At 49.5% G+C, this 8,479-nt stretch overlaps 1 long non-coding RNA gene across 1 annotated transcript; it reads left to right on the forward strand.

Moving 5' to 3' along the window:
* Positions 1-321: 321 nt before the first annotated feature.
* LOC143929910 (uncharacterized) lies at positions 322-4,573 on the forward strand. The gene is made up of 3 exons (XR_013262642.1): positions 322-356; positions 766-831; positions 4,092-4,573. It is a non-coding gene; the product is annotated as an uncharacterized LOC143929910 (long non-coding RNA).
* Positions 4,574-8,479: the final 3,906 nt, after the last annotated feature.

The following is an 8,479-nucleotide window of genomic DNA, read 5'->3' on the forward strand; positions in this document are numbered from 1 at the left end:
TGTGTTGATGTCATTTTCAGATTACAATTGTAGTTCAATTATGGAACCCGTTTCTCTTCTCTTTTTGTTTTGCAGCTCCATTGCACGTAAACGCAGGCAGTCGGGTCGCAGAGGGAAGCGGGTGCCTCTCCTCCCCCATGAGGCAGAGCTTTTAGAGGGCATAGGGGAGGAGGAGATCAACCAGCTCCTGGCTCATCAAGGTTGGTGTCAGCATTACATTGTGCAGGACGGTTTTTTGTTTGTCAAGCATCGGGCATTCACCATGTTGTGTTTGATTTTATTTAAAGATCGTATCCAGGAGCGCCGCCGGAAGCCGAGGCCGGAGGAGTCGTCATCGTCCTCTGCATCAACACCCAGTAAGTACTGTAGTAGTGACACTAATACAGTGGATCCTTTTCCATTTATCCAGCCTTCCATTGTCGATTCCAATGTCATTGCTTCTCACTCAAGCAGTGACAGGTGGAGCCTCTACGACGTTCTGTCAGGTAACGCAAGTGCTTGTGTAACTTACGTAATCTGACAGAACGTCGCCGCTCTGAACTGAGGTGCCTGATCAGTGTCGTGCACCTAGCACTCGCCGCTGGAACCAGGACAGGTAAGTGCCTTCTTTTTTTTAATTTTTTTTACTGTTTTTGTAATTTATTTTTGGATTGCCATGCTAATGGATAATTATTTAATTTTATCTTTATACAGTATTTATTTATAGTAATATCTTTAAAGCTTGAACATTGTAACGTTCATCATTTCTCCTTTATTATTAAATAGGTCTCATCATCCAGTCCGAAGGGGAGACTGAGGAGGAGGAGGAGGCTGAGGCGGCAACACCCACATGTAAGTTAGTATAATCTTGCTGGTATCTGCTCCTGAGTGATCATACATGTTTCAATGTTTTTGTACTAATGTGTGCGAGATTGTTGTACACTGCAGATTGTAATTGTCTTTTCTATATTAAATTGATCAACAGCTGCTGAGCAGGAGGTGGAGGAGACCTGCCCTGGAGAGGCTGCTGGGGATGCGCCGGAAGGTGACCAGCCAGACGCGGCAGATGCAGGGAGTAAGTACAACTTTTTTAGTATTTTCCAGGGAAATAGTATTTTAAATATGAAATGCTGGTGGCATACACTGACTGCTCTGTACACACTCACCCCGCCCATTACATGGCACAGTAAATCGTTCCTTCGCTGTCTGCAACTTTAAGGACAGGATGATATGATATCAGCGTTCAGTTCAGCTCTTCCTGATAACCCCTGAGCTCCCTGGAATGTCCCCCCTCCCCCGATCACTGCACAGCAGGTTGGAAGCAGAGGATGTGTGTGAGTGATGATCAGTGTCCAGCTACACACACAATGCTATTACTGATATCAGTGCTGTGCAGGGCAGTCAGTGTGTTGGCTCTGTTTGTTTCTTTTTTCTGCTGGTGACCAGGCTGCTGCCCACTACTAGTCCATAGGGATTCTCCAGGTTACTGCTGCTGATACTAGTGCAGCATTTACTAGAACTGGGCTGTATTTTCCTTCACTTGCAGCATCTGAAATTGTATTTTTCTCCTCTCCCTTCCACCAGCAGTCAGCAGCTGCAGGAAAAAAATATAGCCAATAGTTTCTAAAATGCTGCCCCCCCGAGGTCTGCACACCCGCTGTGCCAATTATGAGGGGTTCCCACCATCCCTGTGCTGATTTCTGGGGTCTGTACACCCACTGTGCCCATTATGAGGGGTTCCCACCATCCCTGTGCTGAGTTCCTGGGTCTGTACACCCGCTGTGCCCATTATGAGGGGTTCCCACCATCCCTGTGCTGAGTTCCCAGGTCTGTAAACCCGCTGTGCCCATTATGAGGGGTTCCCACCATCTCTGTGCTGAGTTCCCAGGTCTGTACACCCGCTGTGCCAATTATGAGGAGTTCCCACCATCCCTGTGCTAAGTTCCCGGGTCTGTACACCCGCTGTGCCAATTATAAGGAGTTCCCATCATCCCTGTGCTGAGTTCCCGGGTCTGTACACCCGCTGTGTCCATTATGAGGGGTTCTCACCATCCCTGTGCTGAGTTCCCAGGTCTGTACACCTGTTGTGCCCATTATGACGGGTTCCCACCGATAGGCTGCACTGATGGAGGTGACACTGCATATAGGTATCACTCAGTGCCCATGGGCACTGATAGGTGGTACTGAAGGGCCTGCACTGATTATCAGTGCCTTAAATTATCTGTGTACATATCCCCTGTACAGGGTCAGTGCTACCTATAGACAAGGTAGGTGCTGGCCTAGAGCACACATCAACCCTGGGTGCCTTACCAATGCCCCCACCCACCACCTCCAGGCTCAGTGACTGACTCCACCCCCAAAATGTTAGCAATCTATAAAAAGGTGGGGTATACATGGGCAGGGCAAAAGGGGTGGAGTCAGTGGTGGGGCCAAAGGGGCAGCAAAATTAGGTTTCGCCTAGGGGTGTTAAAAATCCTTGCACCAGCCCTGCCCCTAATGCATGCATTAACACTTTCCTCATGATGTCTGATTTAGTGATGTCCAGGTCTGGTAATATGATCCTTGAGTGAGATCAGCTGACTCAAAGCACAGTGACACTCAGGAACTGGATACAAACTTAAAACAAGAGTCAGGAGTTCACAGTACACCGAGTTAAATAAAGAATCGTACAAGTTGTTACCGAGTTAAAGAATCATATCAGTTTTTAGAACCCAGTACACTGAAAGAATCACGAGTCACCCCCAGTAAAACAATACACTAAACCAGTGATCAGGTGGTACAGACAGCCTCAGGCCCTTTCACACTTGTGCGACTAGTCCTGCGACTTGAGACTGCAAAGTCGCATGACAAGCCACACACCATGATTCCCAACGAGTTCAGTTCATATCTGTGCGACTTCAAAGTAGTTTTTGTACTACTTTTGTCTGACTTTGATGCGACTTGTGGCAGAGACATCAAGATTACACAAACATTGCTTCAAGTCATGGCAAAAATCATGGCAAAAGCATTTGACTTTCAAGTCGCACAAGTGTGAAACTAGCTCATGGTAGTGGTAGTAAAATCTGATCATCATTCCTGCGCATGCGCTGTAAAGGCTACGGGCAAATCTGATGGCTAGCAATGTTAACTGGAAAGTTGGCCCATCAGAATGCAGTCCACATGCACAAAAACCCACTTTTCATTTAGGCTCCATTTCCACTTGTGCAACTTGTCCTGCGACTTTGTACTCTATGATTTCCAATGAGTATTATTCGTCCCTGCACTACTTTGGTCCCACTTTGATGCAACTTGAGATCCATAGACCTCTGGAATACACAGGCATTGCTTTAAAGTCGCATCAAAATTGTGGCAGAATTGTACAACTTTCAGGCTGTGTTGGCCTGAAAAGCCTAAAAGTTGCACGATTCTGCCGTAACTTGAAGCCATGCCTGTGTATTCTGGAGGTATATGGACCTCAAGTCACATTAAAATGGCCTAAATGAAAAGCGGGGTTTGTGTGCATGTGAACTGCATTCTGAGTCAACTTCACAGTTAACATTGCTAACCATCAAATTTGTGGAAACCTAGGCTCAGGGCCAGTTCACACTGCTGCATAGTGCAAAATCGCATGCGATTTGCCGTGCAAATCGCAGGCGATGTCCGTGCAATGAGATTTCAGCTATACAGATAGTATGACTGAAATCGTATCGCATTTGGACTAAACTCGCACTGGAACCTTTTTTGGTTCCGCACCAGAATTCATGTCCAAACTGACACTTTGCAGTGCGACATGCTAACTGAAATGGGGGTGTCATTAACATTGTATGACACTCCCCAGCAGATCGCATATGTCGTTGTGAACTGTTGTGCGAGTCGGGTGCGATGCAGGAACCCGTAGTGGAATCGCAGGGTTCCCGCATCGCACAAGTGTGAACCCAGCCTAACACAGTTGTTTGCGTATCACCAAAATTCATGACACTGAGCTAATCTGACAATAGGCTAGTGCTCTGCGCCGATTAACTAAATCAAAGTAACCGTCCCCATGTTACCATGTTATGTATGGTTAGAGTGAAGAAGCCATGTGTAATGTATGTATTGTATTATCTATCTAATGTATTTGCTTTTCCTCACAGGTGAAGTCTTTATCCTGGAACTACACCCGGTGGATGAGTCCAACCTGCCCGCGTCTGGTTGGCCTGACCGTCCTTCCTCAGCAGCTTCTCCAGGGCCCTTCCATCCTCCAAAATCCTCCCCCCACCTGGATACAGCCATGGGTGCTGCCTCCTCCTCCTCCTCAGTGCCTCAAGCCGAGGTTTCCCCACCCCTCCCCCCCATCCAGAGCCACATATAGATTACCTGCGGCGCATTTTGGAGGTCCAAGAAAGACATTACGCCTATTCCAGGAGGCTAGGGCGTTCCTTGGGCCTCCACAATCGCCGTCAGTATGTGGCTCTGGGGAGGTGCCGAAGGAGCCTTCAGAGGCAACTGGAGGCTATTCGGCACCTTGGTGAGCAGATGGCTGGGATCAATATGTCCCTACAGCGTCTGCTCACCAGGTTGGGGGAGGATATGTAAATAGTTTTTAGTTTAGTTTTATATATTTTTGTCTGTTTTTATTTTTCTACATTAAAAAAATTGTTGTTTAGAACTACTTGTTTTCTTGAGTTTTGCTTTCCTTGTTCGATTCATTATGATATGTATGTGATGTTTATCTAAATTAACTACTCCATTTATAGTTATAAACTTAGTAGAGGCCTTATGATTGTGCTTTTCCTACATTTAACCATCAGGCTGAACTTAGAAAATTTAAGAGATTTCTCTCTACACTATTTCACTGTGCAGAGGGTAATCCCATGTATATTGTGTCCAGCAGTGGCGGAATTATCAGAGTCGCAACAGTCGCAAGCGTGACTGGGCCCTGTAGTTAACAATAAAAGTAGTGTGTATCTATCACAGGGTGGTTTCTGTGGATACACTCAAAGGTAAAAAATCCAATTGCCACGTCCTTTAAATAGCTTGAAATAAAGCAAAATGAGGGGAAAAAAACAGGGAAAGGGGAGAAAAACCCACACACAAAAAAACCTCAAAAAAGTGTTGGTTATGTTGGACTTTTTAGGCATAATATTATATTTAAGTACACAAAAGGGAAAAAACAAGAAAAGAAAAGGAATATATAAAAAAATATTTATATAAAATATAGAAGAGTAAAAGCATATCAAGTACTGCTTTATATCCTGTCTACATTAGTACATTTTAGGCAATAACCTAACCATATCTGTATCTATTAGTTATATATACCCGAAGAATGAAAAATTGTACATTAATATTCAATATAAGAAAGGATTACACTAGACAGGGTATTAATTACAGAACCGATCTTAAATATATTCTGGCGCTCTACATGTTTCGTGTTTTGGTCAACGCTTCCTTAGGAGCTTTATCCATTTTTTACATTTCTTCATGGGGGCACCCCAAGAGAAATATGCAGGAAGAAAAAGGAGAACAACAAGAAAGTATTTCTCTAGGCAGATAGAGCGATTTTCACATCGACATCACACTTTTATATGTATAGGAGCCTGCGGTTAGCATAAGGGCTTCAGATATTTATGGTATAAGGCATCAACGGGAGGTGATTTTGCACCATACTCTCTTAAATTCAGTTAGCCAATTCCTGTATCTTCTCCAACAAGGTAAAATGTAGGCGAGCTTGTCTCAATAGCTTGAGGGTTCAGAGGGGGACCTTTGAGCCCCTTAGGTGTCTTCCTCTACCGGGAGATAGGGCCCTGTTGTTCACCACTTCAGGGGGCCCACTGGCCGCCCGTCCGACGCGTGAAGGGCCCACCTGCCTGTCGGGGGTTTGTGTCTGTTGGGTTCATGCCGCGGAGAGGGGGGCTTTCATCGACTGTGAGGGGAGAGACCGTGAGAGAGAAGCGCTCCGCCCCCGCCTATCCACAGGCAGAGAGACTGTAAGGGAGGTGGAGCAGACACTTAAAAAACTGGGCAGACCAATTCATTGAAGGCAACGGAGGAGCTCTCCCCTCTGCGATTGCACAGTGTTTAAGGATGAGATCGGTGGGGGGGGATGGGATCAGTAAGAAGTCCCCCTCCAGTACCACCATTGCCCCCCTGCAGTACCACCGCTGCACTGGGGGACACACGCTGCACCGGTGTCCACAGGCTGCACTGGGGGACACAGGCTGCACTGGGGGACACAGGCTGCACTGGGGGACACACTGCACTGGTGGATACACGCTGCACTGGTGGATACACGCTGCACTGGGGACACAGGCTGCATGGGGGGTCACACGCTGCATTGGTGGACACAGGCTGCACTGGGGGACACAGGCTGCATTGGTGTCACACAGTGCACTGGGGGGGTCACACACTGCACTGGTGTCACACGCTGCATTGGGGGACACAGGCTGCATTGGTGTCACACGCTGCACTGGGGACACAGGCTGCATTGGGGATCACACGCTGCACTGGGGGACACACTGCACTGGTGACACAAGCTGCATGGGGGGTCACACATTGCACTGGTGTCCACACGCTGCACTGGGGGACACACACTGAACTGGTGTCACAGGCTGCACTGGGGGACACACGCTGCACTGGTGACACAAGCTGCATGGGGGGTCACACACTGCACTGGGGGACATACACTGAACTGGTGTCACAGGCTGCACTGGTGTCCAGTGTCCACACGCTGCACTGGGGGACACAGGCTGCATTGGGGGTCGCACGCTGCACTGGTGGACACACGCTGCACTGGTGGATACACGCTGCACTGGGGACACACGCTGCACTGGGGGACACACGCTGCACTGGGGGATACACGCTGCACTGGGGGATACACGCTGCATTGGTGTCACACGCTGCACTGGGGGACACAGGCTGCATTGGTGTCACACGCTGCACTGGGGACACAGGCTGCACTGGGGTGTCACACACTGTACTGGTGTTCACACGCTGCACTGGTGTCCAGTGTCCACACGCTGCACTGGGGGACACAGGCTGCACTGGGGGACACAGGCTGCATTGGGGGTCACACGCTGCACTGGTGAACACACGCTGCACTGGGGGACACACGCTGCACTGGGGGACACACGCTGCACTGGGGGGTCACACGCTGCACTGGTGTCACACGCTGCACTGGTGTCACACGCTGCACTGGTGTCACACGCTGCACTGGTGTCACACGCTGCACTGGGGACACAGGCTGCATTGGGGATCACACACTGCACTGGTGTCCACACGCTGCACTGGTGGACACACTGCACTGGTGACACAAGCTGCAGGGGGGGTCACACACTGCACTGGTGTCCACACGCTTCACTGGGGGACACACTGCACTGGTGACACAAGCTGCATGGGGGGTCACACACTGCACTGGTGTCCACATGCTGCACTGGGGGACACACACTGAACTGGTGTCACAGGCTGCATTGGGGGACACACGCTGCACTGGTGGACACACGCTGCATTGGTGTCACACGCTGCATTGGGGACACAGGCTGTATTGGTGTCACACGCTGCACTGGGGGGTCACACACTGCACTGGGGGGTCACACGCTGCACTGGGGGACACACTGCACTGATGACACAAGCTGCATGGGGGGTCACACACTGCACTGGTGTCCACACGCTGCACTGGGACACACACACTGAACTGGTGTCACAGGCTGCATTGGGGGACACACGCTGCACTGGTGGATACACGCTGCATTGGTGGACACAGGCTGCATTGGTGTCACACGCTGCACTGGGGGACACAGGCTACACTGGTGTCCACACGCTGCACTGGGGGGTCACACACTGCACTGGTGGACACACGCTGCACTGGTGTCACACGCTGAATTGGGGGACACAGGCTGCATTGGTGTCACATGCTGCACTGGGGGACACAGGCTGCATTGGTGTCACACGCTGCACTGGGGGACACAGGCTGCACTGGTGGACACACTGCACTGGTGACACAAGCTGCATGGGGGGCCACACGCTGCACTGGGGGACACACACTGAACTGGTGTCACAGGCTGCATTGGGGGACACACGCTGCACTGGTGGATACACGCTGCATTGGTTGACACGCGCTGCATTGAGGGACATGGGCAGGCTGCATTTTTTGGGCATGGATAAAGTTGTTCATAGAAGCTTCCTCTTGACAGTTATGGTAACTTTAAATCAGAAACAGAAATGTTTTACTTTTGTTATACATTGTAAAAAAAAAACATAGTATCAAAATAATGCTTTTTGGGGGGGCCTTCCTGATTTCTTGCACCGGGGCCCTGAGGTTTCTAGTTACGCCTCTGGTGTCCAGTCACGCCTTTCAGCTTTCCCTCCACCAGAATACACAGCAGATAGTTACAGCAGGGGTTAACCATACAGCCCTCAACAGTTTACAGGGCATAGGTTGAAGGCTTGCAATCATGAGGGCAACAGTTAACTGGACAGAGGTTCAAAGGCTGAGGCTAGCTCAATCACAAGAGGCAACAGCTCAAAGGGCAGGCATCATTTCCAG

This window comes from Lithobates pipiens, unplaced genomic scaffold (genome assembly GCF_037356315.1).
Source record: "Lithobates pipiens isolate NorthernLeopardFrog02 unplaced genomic scaffold, aLitPip1_a1.2 Scaffold_25, whole genome shotgun sequence".
Classification (NCBI taxonomy): domain Eukaryota; kingdom Metazoa; phylum Chordata; class Amphibia; order Anura; family Ranidae; genus Lithobates; species Lithobates pipiens.